The sequence below is a fragment of the Pongo pygmaeus genome, chromosome 3 (genome assembly GCF_028885625.2).
Source record: "Pongo pygmaeus isolate AG05252 chromosome 3, NHGRI_mPonPyg2-v2.0_pri, whole genome shotgun sequence".
In the NCBI taxonomy this organism is placed as follows: Eukaryota; Metazoa; Chordata; class Mammalia; order Primates; family Hominidae; genus Pongo; species Pongo pygmaeus.
Window position 1 is genome coordinate 170,638,566 of NC_072376.2, and position 16,388 is coordinate 170,654,953.

General features: G+C 36.2%; 1 long non-coding RNA gene across 1 annotated transcript; it reads left to right on the forward strand.

Moving 5' to 3' along the window:
* Window positions 1–820: 820 nt before the first annotated feature.
* Window positions 821–4,495, forward strand: LOC129034739 (uncharacterized). Its single transcript, XR_008501995.1, has 3 exons — window positions 821–906; window positions 1,005–1,056; window positions 3,229–4,495. It is a non-coding gene; the product is annotated as an uncharacterized LOC129034739 (long non-coding RNA).
* The last annotated feature ends 11,893 nt before the right edge of the window (window positions 4,496–16,388 follow it).

Genomic DNA, 16,388 nt, shown 5'->3' on the forward strand with positions numbered 1-16,388 from the left:
CTGTAGGGGGTTATGCAGAACCAGAAAAGACTGACCGGAGGGAGACTCTGAATGTAAATGGTCAGATTGTGTCTAGAAAATTCTACAGTTAGGTTGATTTTTTGTTTTGGTCATGTTTAGAGAGTGTCCAGTGGTATTTACCAGTCAGCTGCAATTCAGAGTTTACTGAGATGGCAATACCCAAAGTTCTGAAATGCCAAATCACTGGAATAGTGGGACTTTTGGAATATATTGCCTATTCCCATCAAACAATAATGTCCTCTAGTCAACTGACCCACCTGTTGTCAAAATATTCCTAAGTATGAGATGATATTTATCTCATTTGTTATCTAAGTAGAATTTCACCATATAAAATATCATTGGTGTGGATGTTGATAATGGAAAAGACTGTGTGTGTGTGAGGGCAGCAGGTGCAGGGGAATCTGTGTGCCTTTGACTCAATTTTCTCTGAACATAAACTGCTCTGAAAATATAAATGTATTAAAAAAGATAATTTCCCTCTGGTATCTTTAGTTGTTGTAATAAATGAACTCAAAAGTTATGATTATTCATATTATTCATCTAAACCCTTGCAAAAATGCTATTCTGTTTATTGTACACCCTAAGATTCATATGCATGCATGTATATATGTGTACGCATGTGCATGTTCATGCATGTGTCTAGAAAAACTTCCCATTTCAAAAAAAATATTCAAGATCCCAAAGAAAAAGCCATTGAGAGGTAGCATGGTGTAACTGCTACATTTGAAGTACTGGAAAAAATAGAATTTGGTTGAATTCCAGGTCTGCCTTTTGCTGATAACATAACCTTGAGGATATCTCTTAGCCTAAGCTGTACTTCACTGTAATGAAACCTGAGAATAACATGCGCCTCATGGAGCTGTCATAAGGAATCAGTTGATTAATGTATATAAATTGCTTGTGTTCTGTTGCTGCTTCTTTTACTATTTCATCTCCCCTAAAGTTTTTTTCACAGTTCTTACATCCTTCTCATTTCTGCAAAGTGAGAATTCTACACTCCAGCAATAGCAGAGATAGATAACACAAATGACATTTGTAAGCATCTCTCAAAAGGCCATTATGGGACCTGTGTGTACGAGGGTGGGGGATGAGGAAAGGGATTTGGTGTAGAAATGGGTTTGTATTGTATTTTCTATAGTGTTTGATTCTTTTTCTAAGAACAAGCATGCAACATATATTATTTGAGTAATTTTGAATAGATTCACATTTAGGGTAAAAATAAGATTTATTAAAATTACTTAAACTATCCTTTGAACAACTTGTAATAGAAATAATATCACTAACAGAAAATATTATGAAATTTTCAAAGTATTGAATTGTGCTTTGCTTTCCTGATAAGTTATGTATACATATTTTACAAATGTAACTAAATTATTTTTGCAGTCTTCCTTATTCAGTCAAGATAATCAAAATATCTGCTGAGGCTAGTTTCGGTTCTGTGTTCCTTATTACTTACACATAGTTTTGTGATTTGTTCATTGAGCAAATAACAGGTCTAGGGAAGGTCTTTATTAGGAAACAATGAAATGGCAAAACAATGAAATGAAACAGCAAAGTGGGAACTTGAAAAGCCATTTAAATTATCAGATATAAGTCAGTTCTTGTGGTATAATAGGATTGCCAGGTTTACACTATTAGGAGAGAGAGATCTTTTACTATTAACTTCTAGGTAGTGTATTTTTTTTAAAACCTTCATTGAATGTTCTTGCTTCTCCCCTGACAAGAGCACTAAGCAAGACAAAAATCATTCTTTTTTCTTTAAATCTTCTGAAAGGAGCATGCCTGCAAATAGCATACAAATAAACTGAGGAACAAATAAAAAATTAGATGCCTGTGACAACTAACCAACAAAAACCAAAACACTAGTCATGCCTTTCGCGTACTTCAGTTGAGTCAGATGCTATATTAAGTGCATTGCATAGCTTATATTGAAAATAATATCAGCTATAGAATGAAACTGCTTTTTGGTATTATCCATTATTCATAAAGGAGGGAAATATAGCTTTGAGAAGTTTAGGCACTTGCCTGAGGTTACATGACAAATAAGTGGCAAACCCAATACTAGAACCTAGGAGTGTCTGATGCCAAAATAAATAAATAAATAAATTTAGTAAATAATATAAATGTCATGTTTTAATTGATCCTGATGATTTAAAAAAAAAGCTATAGAAAATAATTCCCTTGAACCAATAAACTACCAGAAATTTTCAATAAAAAGTAGAACATAGATTATAGAACAAGGTTAAATAACTAGGAAATAGAATTAGATGACAAAACCTCGGGTTATTTCACATTTAGATTATATATTTTTAAATTATAATTAGTTGACAGTTAAATATTTAAACAAATATTGCAACAGTTATATAGAGCAGTCAATTTATTTTCAATAGCATTGTACATCAGTAAATATTTAGCTTTTAATTCTTATTTGGATAAACTGTCGGACTGACAGCTGTCTACCTTACTTAAGTATTGGTGACAGTAGCGGCCCATCTGGAGAGGCCACTGACATGATGCCAGCTGCAATGGGGAAGGCACCTCTGGGGCTGGCTGCCCACTCCACAGAGCTAGTGGGAGACCCACTCCTTTCTGAGTCGGCAGGGTGGGAACTTTGCACTCCCTGGGTGCAGCTGCAGCTGCAAACTCAGGCATCCCTGTGCTTTTTAGGGCTGGCAGCAGACAGGAGTGCCACCTTCCTGGGCACAGCTGCAGCCACCCAAGCCCTGGCTGGGGACCTGGGCATCTCTGCATTCTTGGGGGCCCGAGAAGGTCCCTTGCCCCCGCAGGCTCGGAGGTGTCTGCACTCGCTGCTGACCTCTCCCTGCTCCCAGAGTCCACTCTGATCTCGGAGCAAGGTTGGGACAGAGCTCAGGCACTGTCACAGCCCGGCTGGGTATGTGCATGCTTGGGGCAGGGCTGACATGCCAGCCCCTTGCTGCCTTGCCCCCATCCAGACTTTGGGCACTGACAAGCATGGGAGGGAAGCTGAGGGGGAGATGAGGGCAACTCGGTGCTGGCCTGCAAGCACCCCTTGTCATGAACAGCCTGGGTACCATGAAGGGTGGGATGGGAGGAGGCAGACAGGCGCCTAGGCAGAAGCGGGCGAATCCTCAGTGAAGCCCCACCTTCAGGCTGGGAGGGCCTGAAGCCTGGGGTCCAGGCTGCCGATTGCACGACCAGAGTGGAAGCTTATGGTGCTTTTTCCAGGCCTGCCCATGGCTGCCCATGGACCAATTGGTATCTGCTTCCTTCCCTCTGAGGCCCATAGAAGCCCTGGACTCAATCTGACTCAAGGAGATGATGGGACTACCAGCTGCGGAAAGGAGCTGCCCACTCCAAGGTCTCTGCTGAGAGCTGAACACTCATCAAGACACCCTGCCTGCAGGGAGGAATTACCCAATGCTGGTCTCCTCTGAGCTGTTCCATTGCTCAATAAAACTTCTCTTTGCCTTGCTCACCCTCCACTTGTCCACCTACCTCATTCTTCCTGGACACAGGACAAGAACTTGGGACCTGCAAAAGGGCTGTAACACAAACAGGGCTGAAACACATCCCTTGTTCGCCATATTGTAGGTGACAAGGAGGAGAGAAAAGAGGAGGAGAGAAGAGCTGCAGCCCTTCTGGGAGCCCAGACCTAGGAGATCCCTGAGCCAGGGCTATGACACCCTCTTTGGGGCTCTATGGTTCCTGGTGCCTCCAAGCTTCCGGAAGCCACTGCATTCCTCAGTGCCAGCTGTGGAAGCTGCTTGTGGTACATTTGGTCCAGCCACAGCCTTGCAGGGAGCTGGCACCCATGCTGGTGCCTATAGCTCCCCACCCCACCGCAGCCGGCTTGCCTGGCTGTGCACAGTGGCCAGACCTGATGCTCACTCATGTACCCTTCACCACTCTGCACCTGGCCTGCCCTTGGCAGGTATGGGATTCAGGTATCCAGCCCCAGCCGATTGCAGCCTGCCAGGCTGAGTGGGTGGAATGAAACCTGTGGGCCCAAACAAAACTCAAGGAAAGGCACCACTGGCCACATACGTTTCCAGCTGGTGAAGTGACACCCCGAGAATCCCATGGCATTATCATACACTCTTCTTAAAAACTGAACCCGAGGGAAAAATGATACCCTTGAACAGTGAGGCATAATGAAAGTTTATTTAATGATTCTTGTATTTATTACTACTGCTTTACTGCCCGTAGCAGGTGTTACAATGTACCGATTTATTAGGCTGTAGTTAGAAAACAATTGCTTCTTTACACATTATAAATGTAACCTGGCATTATATTTAAGCTAAGAACATGCATGTTTTTAATACTTGAATTTCAACTCAAGAGAAAAAAAATAATGTTCATAATATGTTCTATGTTACACTAGTTTGATGGATTTTTTAATTACTAAATACTAATATTAAGGGTAATTTCAGGTAAAACAAAAAATAAAAAGTTCATGTAGTAATCAAAGCATCTACTCTGGTTTGTTAAAAATGAAAATATCTTAGTAATTATTATTATTATTCTTTAACACTAAAGAGGTTTACCTCAGGTTTTTAAATAAAACCTTCAACAGAAATATTAGCAATGTGAGTATCAGAGCACTGGCAGAGAAAAAAGCACAAGCCGATGGCATTTTTCAGACCATATTATCAGTAGCTATGTTACTGTATAAATTATATGATAACATATTTTGCTATTAATGTCCCAAATACAAATACATGTTTGCATATATAAATGCAGGCCCATAGAGATACGAAAGGAAAGATAAAGTGTTTTTACTGTAAGATTTTATAGTAAGTATGCAAATAATGATTTCATGCCATGAGACATAACTAATGTATGAAGAAATGAGGCAGAAATGCAAAAAAAAAAAAAATGTCTGGGTGAATTCTACAAAAGTCAACAGAAATAATAAAAAACCCTAACATTTGAATATTGGAGACAGCAGGTAAAAATATGAATTGCGGAGGATAAGAGGCATATCTGAGGTCACACAATCAAGAGTTCAGAACTAGTGGAAGGTATGGTTGGAGTCCAAAGAATTTGGGAACTAGCAAGGGAAAGAGAGTAGTAATCCTAGAGGCAAATCCTTAAGAAACAAACCCTTAGCTACACCACTGTAGACCAGCATGGAGTTCATGTGGGTAGAGGTGACTTCAAGCATTCGAGTCAAAAGAGGATAGACACAATTAGAACCTGGTGGGGTGGAAGGTGGGGGTGAACTGAGGTGGGTGGCTGGCCGGGTGGAAGGAAAAAAATCACTTCTAGTTGCAGTGCTTCCTGCATGGTGGGTGCAATCTGAGTTGCTGCTTGAAAGGCCACTTCAGAGGGAAATAGCACAGAGCACAACTGGCAGATCAAGGAGTGGCCAGGGCAAGGAGAGCAATGTGCTATCTGTACGTGTGTCAGAATAATACTGTAGTCAGGTTAAGGCTTAGCATGTACTGTAAGGGATTTTGGACTCTAAGGCTAAAATTGTGGCTTGTAACTAACTTGTATAAAGATTCTACAAATATTTTTTCAAATGTATTGTTAATAAGTGTGTAATTTAACGGAGTGCAATGCTGGAGGTTACGGACAAACTAATTTGGTAATGGTATTGAATCAGTGGCTCTGTCATTTTACTCAAATTATGTTAGGCAGCTAAAATTGGATACATATATTTTCTCTTCAAATTGACACTTTAGCAAAGCCCAGAATTAGACATTACTTAGTGTCATGACTTGAATCGTTAACTATAACTTTTTCTTACATTTTGAAAATGATTTATTATATACTCTTAACTTTTCTTACAGATTCAGAGACATTGGAGAAATTAGAGAGACTTATCTATTTCAGATCACTAATTTTACACGGAAGAAGAGTGGATTTATCAGAGAGAAAATGAACTACCAAAGTAACAGAGCTAACTAATAAAAGAGGCAAGAAACTAACCAAACAAACAGGTTTCTAGAATTCCAGTCCTACACTCTCTTTGCATGGATATTAGGAGAAAATAAACCAATGATGAATGAATCTGCAGTTCATTGCTTTAGACAAGCTTTGGACAAATATGTGTTTGAGGAAAGGAACGAAAAACAGGGAACAGGCAGCGAGTGTGATGCTATCATGTGTATCTTGCTTTTGCTTTCAGCTTCAAAATCCAACCAGATTCTGAATTATTTTCCTTTTGAAACAAGTGACTAAAATGGGGATCCTGGCAGTCAATTTGTTTTCTAAGATTGCTTATTTATGTCCCTCGACCAGAAACTTTGAATCCAAGATCCAATGCCCAGATTATGCAAATAGCTTCTTTTGGGTCTTGACCCTGGGAGAATTGACGAAGCATTGGGATGGGCGCCTCCACTTGGTTCTTTGAAACTGACTTCGGTGTTGGTCACAGTCTTCAGTTTGATGGGCCCATGTGGGTGGTTAGGGACAATTTATTTTCTATAAACTATTCACCCTATTTAGATGTACCAGCTAATTTTGGAAAGCCATCTCCAACCCCTTGGAATCTGAAATTCTTCATATACTATACCTATGTTTTTACACCTATCTCAAGAACCCCTTCATTAACAAGAGGGCTAATTCACATAAAAAGTTTTGCAAATAGGAAAAAAAAACTATCAGGATGTATTTTCTATTAAACATTTTATATAGTCCTAATTATTGTTAGTGCCTTATTGTGTTTTTAACATTATAAAACATGAAAAATGTTTTACCTATTAAACATACTTCAAATAATTAATAAACTTATGTAAGGATTCCATGAGGAATTTAAAATATTTATCATAAAAATATAGAATTTGTTTTGAGAACTTCAAAGCTGATTGACATGAACAAATATTTATCTTTTAAATGGACTCTAATAAAGTTAAAATATATTTAATCCACATGTACTGTGGCATTATCAAGAGAAGGAAACATAGTACATTTTTACAAGAAGTACTTGAAGACAGAAAGATCAGTGCATAATGGTGCAAAGGGCTGTGCCCAAGCTACCTTCTGTATACTTGGGAGAACAAGCAAGAAGTACATATTTTCATAAAGTAATCTAATGGATTGTAGCATTTAAGATAATGTCTAAAGACTTCTAAAGAAAATGAGGAACTCTGTGAGACTAGAAAAGCATTAATTCTTTAATGTAGCTGATAAACCAAAGACCTCTTTCCTACCTTATGTATTCCCTCACAGTGAATTCCTAATCAGCCTATTCCTAGTAATGCTTGTGTGGTACATATTTTCTTTTTTGCCAATCACACACTGCTCGCAGTTGAGCTACTTGCTTGTCATAGCACAACTTCAATACAATTAAGCTAGTTGCTTGTCATAGCACAACTAGTTCAGGTCTAACTAGTATATTGCTTAGCACCATTATTTTAGACAGATTTTAGCAAAAGGGTGTTATGCCTCTAAATGCATTATTGTGCTTAAATTAGATTCTCCTTTCAGCAAATCAATGGGATAGATTTTGTGGCAAAACTTCGTTTCTGCTCTCTGCCATAAAATTGTTTAAGATGAAATATTATTTAATAGGTGTTTCTGTAGAACAGTCGGCAATTGACATAAAGCAGCAACACTAACCTGGTATATATGCTCTCTGTGTTGTAAAGGTTCAGTATTTTTTCAAATTACATTTGACTTGGGCTCAAATGTGATACATTATTCAGGTGGTATAACCACCCACTGTAGAGTACGAAGATAATTCGTTTAGAGTATTTGAAAAGTTGCTTCTGTAAAAATTATTTCTTTTTCAGGAAGTTCTTGCTTTCTTTAGCTGTAACATGGAAAATATGGGAGGTGAAGATGCCCAAAATGATTCATTTTTTTGGCAGAAGAAATAATGACCTCACAATCTGTGCTCTTTGAAAATGATTATGCCACCTTTTTTTCCTAAAATAAACTTATCTGCAAAAAGATAATTATTTTGCAGCTATATTTTGATTGGCCCACCACAAGACACTAATCTGTTAAAGTAAAAGATGCATTTGTGTAACTGCTTTGATATTTTGCCAGTGGGAGGTACAGTTATAAACCCCTGCTGCACTATAACGGAATCAAAAGACCCCAAAGCATCATAAACAAGAGCTTAATTTCTGCCTACATTGCCACCAAACAAAGAAAAAGGAAAGAGAAGAAAATCCAGGAAGGACTTAGAAATGAATAAAAGGAATTTAATTTCCTACTTGCAAATGTTGAAAGAGTATTAAACGTATCAATCAAAGCCAGGAATCTGGTATAGAACGTGCCTTTATTCTATAGACTGCTTATCACCCAGATAATAGGGTTATTGCTATGTTTTTACACTTGTTACTATCAGAAACATAGCAGTTCTTTTTGATGATAGTGATTTTTTTTTTTAAAAAAACCTTGCATGTGTTTTGCCAGTGTGCCAAGAGCTCAGAAACAAGACATCTGGCCAAACTTAATAGCTAGTTTAAGGTCTTTGGCAAGGATATTTCATGTAGGTTTTAAAACTTCAGACATTTTCTATAACTTCATCTGTCTGATATACTATGAGAGACTAACTATCCAATCAGAAAATGTAATTTATTTCAATCTCCTATGATGTGGTTGGTACTATCAACACAGAGGAAAAAATCTACAAGTATAAAGGAAAGATAAAATAGGAAAACAATTGGAAGCAAAGAAAAAAATGAGATGAGCTCCAGGGTGCGAGGAGCTCAAATTGGGAGGAATAAAGTAAGGCAAAATACGAGTTAATATCTTAGGATGAAACCTGAACCAGTAAGTCAAACATATTTTAGACCTGTGGCTCATATGCTAATAGAACCTTCACTGAACTTTGAAATGTATGCAGGATTACTTCAAAATTCCAAGTTTTTGGTAGAAGTCCAGACAATAGATTTAATTGGAGTCTTTAGAAATAGATGAAATGGAAAGCCATGGACACAAAAAACTGTATAGAAAGAGTTTAGCTAGAAGAGAGATTCAACACTGAGCCCTGGGCTTCTCTGAAATATATAAAAGTTGAGGAGGATGAAGAGGATCTAGCAAAATAAAACAAGAAGATGAAGCCAATAATAGAATAAAAGTTAAAAAAGAGTAATATGCTAAAGGATATATAAATACAATATTGAAGAAATTAAGTGTAATACACTCTGTTAAATGCTGCTTGACATATAGAGTGAAGAGATTGAAAATGACCACTGGATGTGGCAATAGAATAACAGATGACTTGGATAAGAGAAGTATCCATGGATGGTAAGTCTTATGGCCTTTGGCTAGAGAACAGAAAAAAATATATATAATAAAATAGGAAACACTGATAACTCTTTCAAGGTATTTCATTGTAAAGAGATAATAAAATTAGGCAATGCCTGGAGCATTCTATGGTTATGGGATGATATTTAAGATGGAGATATAGCATGCCTGAATAGAGATGAGAACGAGCTAATTAAGGGCAAAAACTGGGAGAGAGTGTCTGAAAACTAGGCAAATATAAAAACATTGAATGTGGCACTCTAGGACCCCTGGAGATTAGCAGCTGTACATTTTAAATGTAGGTCAATCAGCAGGGTCATGTGCATTTTTTTTTGGCAGAAGAAATGATGACCCCACAGCCTGTAAGGTCACAGATTGTGAACCTCTAGTCTACAGTCAACATTGGTGAATGGTTGTGTGGAATCATGGGTTTGGAGATTTGTTTTCCTCCTGTCCTGTTGATTCAACACTCCGCAAAATAGTCTCAGTGAGAAACAGTCTAATAAAAATTTCATTTTTCATTGTTTAATAGAATTTCCTGAAGATTATAAAAGAGCAAGATTATATATTTATATATTAGCAGGCTTTTATATACAATTATATAAAATTTTATTTACATTTATATTTATATATGAAGCCAAAAGTCACCAAGATTTTGCTGGCAACAGTCTCAGTCTCTGCGACTTTAGAGGCTATGACTATGGAGAAGATAATTTCCAAATATTTGAGAATTTGTTGACTTATCTAGATGATTGCATTTATAAACTCAATTGTCTTGCTTGAGTATTAGATAAATGAGATTTCAGTACGTTTTTCAGAGATGATTTAATTAGCACATGTCATCTCCCAGCTCAGATATTTCTTCTGGAGTCACTTACTCCAAAAATCTTTATTTTTTCTTTCTTTCTTTCTTTTTTTTTTTTTTTTTGAGACGGAGTCTTGCTCTTTCGCCCAGGCCGGACTGCAGTGGCGCGATCTCGGCTCACTGCAATCTCCGCCTCCCGGGTTCACTCCATTCTCCTGCCTCACCCTCCCGAGTAGCTGGGACTACAGGCGCCCACCACAGCGCCCGGCTAATTTTTTGTATTTTTAGTAGAGACGGGGTTTCACCGTGTTAGCCAGGATGTTCTCGATCTCCTGACCTTGTGATCCGCCCGCCTCGGCCTCCCAAAGTGCTGGGATTACAGGCGTAAAAATCTTTATTTTTTTCTACTGTGAACTTTCACATTTGTATGAGGTACCTATTTCAATCTTTCCCCATTTTAGAAGCAAGGGAAATCCCTGTGACTATACCTAACTACTCCCTCTGTCTCTCCTTTCTGTATTCATGGCAGATAGAGATTACTTACACTCATATGCATAATGAATACCACAGCCAAATGATTCAGTGCTTTCCCTCAGTTCAAATCCCCTAAAATACCACACTCTGTCACCTCCTACTTTTCATCACCTCCTACCCTCTCCAGAATGCTTGGCCATCTGGAGCTTCCAGCCCATACGGAACACAACAGCCCATTATAGTCAGGATGCTGCTTTCTGAAGGAATGTTTTGTTTTATAATCCTCTCATCATTTGCATTTTCTTTGTGGTTGAAATTGTCATATATTACAGATATTTGGCTCTCAATTTATGGCATTATTTAAATACAAAATTTGGGATAATTTGTTATTAATAAAAATACAGAAATCCCAAGGTTTCAGAGAAATGCGAATGTTTGAAGGAGAAATAGACTACCAGCAAAATATAACTCTTTTGAATGGTGGCTAATAGCAGGTAGTAAGTGCAATAGGAACATCCATTTACAAAAGGTCAGGATATCTTATTGAACCTTACGTAAATTCTTGCTGCTCCTCTTTGAGAGATTAATTTAAAGATGCCACCTATTCATTCAGGTTTTAATTTTTGATGAGCTGCCACTTGTCTCTATTATTCTTGGGAATTCTTGTATTTTAAGTTTTGAATAGGTAATAAACACACATTTCAACCATCAAAAAGTATTAAAAGGTGCACAGTGAAAATTTTCCTTCCGCTATGGATTGAATGTTTGTGTCCCCCAACTAATTCATATGTTGAGATACTGATTCCTAATGTGATGATTAGAGCTGGGGCCTTAGGGTAATAAGTGGATTTGAATGAGATCATGGAGGGGAACCCTCCTGATGGGATCAGCGCCCTTTTATGAAGATAATGTGAAGCTCTCTTTCTCTCTGCCGCGTGAAGATACGATGAGAAGATGGTTGTCTACAAAACAGGAAGAAAGCCCTCACCAAATACAGAATCTTCTGGCACCTTGATCTTTGACTTTCAGCATTCAAAACTGTGAGAAATAAGCCACTTAGTTTATTGTATTCTGTTATAGCAACCTAAACTAAGATACCTTCCCACCCAATCTACTTAGCACCTCCAACCAACACATTAACTATTTTACTAGTTTGTTTGTTTTTACAGTCAGCGATTTTTTTTTCTGTGTGTATAAGCTAGTACAGATATATATTCTGTTTTCTCTTCCCTTTTACACAAACGGTAGCATACTGCATGCATTTTTCTGTTTTTTTGATCTGTTTTTGTTTTTACTTAACACATCTGGCACATTTTTTCCTATTAAGACAGAAACAGAATTTTATTCCTTTACTTGTGACCAATTATCTCATTGTACAAAAGCGTCATATGCCTCTTAACTAGCACTAACTTTTTGATGTTAGAAATGATGCTGCAATAAAAAAAAACTTGTGCATATGCTGTAGTGCATATGAACAAGAAACTCAAAGATTTGCTGTCACAAAGATGTATGCATATTAAATTTTATGCAGATTATAAAGTCACAATAATGTATGAGAATGCCAGCCCCTCTGCTGCCCCTATTGTGAGGACCTCCTTATTGCAAAACTGGAGTTATGTAGTGAACAGCCATTCGCAAAAGCTATACTGTGAATGAATCCCCTGGAAGGGGGCATTCCATTGGTTCTGCCCACAACTTTACCAATATTAAAGTGCTAAGTTATTAAGCTTCTAGGTTTTTGTCTATCTGATAGATTAAAAGAAATATCATTGTAGTTTTGATTTGTGTTTCTCTTACAATGAGTGAGAATGTGCATCTCTTCTGTGCTTAAGGGCACACTTCCTTTTCTGTGACTGGTCTCCTCTTATCTTTTGCCTATTTCTTCTATTGGCTGTTGTATTAGTCCATTTTCATGCTGCTGATAATGACATACCTGAGACTGGGAAGAAAAAGAGGTTTAATTGGACTTACAATTCCACGTGGCTGGGGATGCCTCAGAATCACGGCGGGAGGCGAAAGACACTTCTTACATGGCATTGGCAAGAGAAAATGAAGACTCAAAGTGGAACCCCTCGATAAACCATCAGATCTCATGAGACCTATTCACTACCATGAGAATAGTATGAGGGAAATTGCCCCCATGATACAAATTATCTCCCACTATGTCCCTCCCACAACATATGGGAATTATAGGCATATAATTCTAGATGAGATTTGGGTGGGGACACAGAGCTAAACCATATCAGCTTTCTTATCTAATTGTAGGGTTTCTTTATATATTAGGGAGTCCTTGTATGCAATATTAGTTATTGATATTTTCCATTTGGTCCTTGTCTTTTGACTGTGTTTTTTGTCTTTTGACTGTGTTTTTTGTCTTTTGTCATCTAGTAGTTTCTGGTGTTTATGTCATTAAATTTGTCAATCTTTTTTATGGCTTCTGAATATTTTTGTCAAATGTATAAAGGATTTCCACTCTCTGAGTTTATGAAGGAAATCTCCCATATTTCTTCTCTACTTTATGGTTTCTTATATTTAAATCATTACCACATTTTGAATTCATCTTTGTCCAAGTATGAACACAGCTTTTTCCCCCAGATCTCAACACATTTGTTAAATGGGAATCTTTCCACTTCAGATTTACTTAATGTAAGTATTATAGTCACTTTCTGAATATTTCGTTATATTGTATTACTCTGTCTCTAAACATTTTTATAACTTAAATTTATATAGCATATTAAATATGTTTTAAAAAGTCCCTGTTATTGGTTTTCTCTGCCAGAATTTTTATTGTTTTAAATACATATAATTGTTATTTGCCAACTGTAACTAATAAAGATTTAAAAAGAAGAATTAGTATTAATTCTTCTTCAAATGTTTTATAGAATTCACCCCTGAAGCCATCTGTTTCTGGGCTTCTCTTTTTTGGGAGAGTTTTGATTACTGATTCAATTACCTTTTTGCTTCTTGGTGTGTTAAGATTTTCTATTTCTTCATGATTCAGTTTTGGTATGTTGTATTTTTAAGAATGTACTCATTTTTTTTCCAGGTTATTCAGTGTACTGCTGTATAGTTAATTGTTCATAGAAGTCTCATATGATTCTTTTTATTTCTTTGGCATTAGTTGTTACATATTCTCTTTCTATTCTAATTTCATTTATTTGAAGCTTTTCTTCCCGCTTCAGTCTAGCTAAGGCTTTATCCATGTTGTTAAACTTCTCAAAAAATAAACTATTTCACTAATCTTTCTGTTGTTCCATTCTGTTTTGTTTATGTATGCTCTAATTTTTATTATTTTCCTCCTTCTGCTAACTTTGGGCTTAGTGTTATTTTTTTCTAGATCCTTGAAAAGGAAATTTAGATTGTTCATTTGAGATCATTCTTTTTTAATGTAGGCATTTCTCTATATACTTCCCTCTTAAAATCACTTTGGCTGCATTCCGTATGTTCTGGAATATTCTACTTTTATTTTCATTTGGGAAATGGGATATTTGCTAAATTTTCATTTGGTTTTTCTTTGGCCCAATGGTTGTTCAAGACTGCGCTGTTTAATTCCATATATTTGTGAATTTTCCAGTTTGCTTCCATTATTGACTACTATTTTATTCCATTGTGGTTGTAAAATGTATCAGTATAATTTTCATCTTAAATTCTTAAGACTTTTTTGTGGCCTAACATGTGATCTATGCTGGAGAATGTTCTATGTACACATGAGAAGACTGTATGTTCTGCTGTTGTTGCTTGGAATGTTCTATATATGCCTGTCAGGGCTGTTTGGTCTATAGGTCTGTGCAAGACACTGTTTCCTCATTACATTTTATTTTTGGATGTTCTAAAATTCAAAGTTGGATATTGAAGTATCTTACTATTATATTTCTGTCTATTTCTTCCTTCAGATCTGCCAATGTTTGCTTTATATATTTAGGTTCTCTAATGTTGGGTGCATATATATTTTTAATTGCTATATCTTCCTGCTTAATTGACCATTTATCATTATCCAAATGCTTTGCCTCTTATTACACATTTTATATTTAGGGTATACATGTGCAGATTTGTTACATGGGTATAATGCATGATGCTGAGGTTTGGGCTTCTGATAATCCTATTGCCCAAGTAGTGAACAAAGTACCCCACAGGTAGTTTTTCAACAGTTACCCTCCTCCTTTCTTCTCCCTTTTTGGAATTCCTCAGTATTTATTGTTCCTATCTTTGTGTCCATAATGTTTAGCTCCAATTTATAAGTGAGAACATGTCGTGTTTGGTTTTCTGTTTCTGTGTTAAGAGTTTTGATTTTTTTAAACAATTCTGTAGGAATTTAGTATTAATTTGTGTAGTTAATAAATAGCATATTTGTTGAGACCAGGATAAAGTTATTAACGTACTTGGAGAAGATTGTTGATTTTTTTTCATTTGTTATAGTTATATTCAGGAAATGTTAGAGTTTTTAATATGGCTCTGCATGTTTCTCATTCTATGTTTCTAGAAATTTTACCTTTGTGGAGTTTTTTTTTCCCAATGCATTTTCTATTATTTTTAGTTTGTTTGACAATTATTGATTTCTCTAAGTTAATATTATACTCTAGTATATACTGAATTACTGCATATTGAGGATTTTTAGCCGATTCTCTTGCCTTTTCTCAGTATATAATCATATACTCTGCAAATAGTTATAGCATTATATCCTCATTGTTAATTTTTATGATTTTAATTCTTTTTCTTATCTAATTGGGTAAGTTAATATTAGTATCTTAGACACTTAGGTAATAATAGTATCTTAGTACAGTGTTAATAGAAGTTATAGGTGTTATTTATTATTTCTGATTGTAGAAAAATATTTTAAATATTTTACAACTAAATACAACATTAGTCTTAGTAAAAAAAAAACCATTTTATCCCACTGATAGAGTTTCTATTAACTTTTAAAATTATTTTAAAATCAGGAATAAATGTTGAATTTTGAAATTTTCAGAATATATATAGATTATATTTTTCTTAGACTTAATAAAAATATTTTTAGTTTTTGACTTATTACTTGCAACCCATTTTTCTATCTTTCAGTGGGAACAAACTGTTCTACAAAATCTGCTTTATTTATAGATATTCTCATTTTAAAACTTCTTATTCTTTTCTTAATCAGAATAACGTCAAAGTATGATTAAAGAGTCATGTCATAATGGAAATGTAATATGAATATATGTGAATGTGTGTTACTTCATTTATTTGTTATTTTTGTCTGTTTACTGACTTTTCTTCAAGTTCTGATTAATACCTACTTTAAAATTCTAAACATACAGAAATGAAGAATTACACTAGGGAAGCAGAAGAAATTCACTCATCAGAAGCGAGGAGAACATTTTCATGTTGTGCTCTAGTCCCGGGGCGCGGGGTTCAGCAGCTGGTAGGACCAATAGTACATTTAGAAGGAAACATTCACGTTTACATTAATGTGACCTGTGAGCCTTAAGTTTCTGGTAAAGAACAGCTACCTTTACAGAATATGAACATCTCTCAGAATCATAATGTAGTAAATAAGCAGCACTATCATCATCATCAAATGGGTCTGTGGAGTGGAAAAAAGATATATTCTCTCACAATAGACTTTATACCGTAGGAAGACAAACATCTTAAAATAACCATGGCAGAGCAGTAGCAGGCAAAAAGCAAGGTTGGGCAATAGAAATGTAAATGGTGCTTTGTGTTCTCTGGGGCATATGCTGGAGACTGTTATCCTTTTCTACCTCCCACCTCCACATCCTCCATTCCCGAGAGCTTAATTGCTTCACAAGCTCTCAACAAATACTGAATTAAATTGAATTGAATAAACCATACCTGCATATACTTAGGATATTACTAGATTCCTGTTGTTTCTTTGTCAAGTTTTTCAGGACAACAGATATCACAC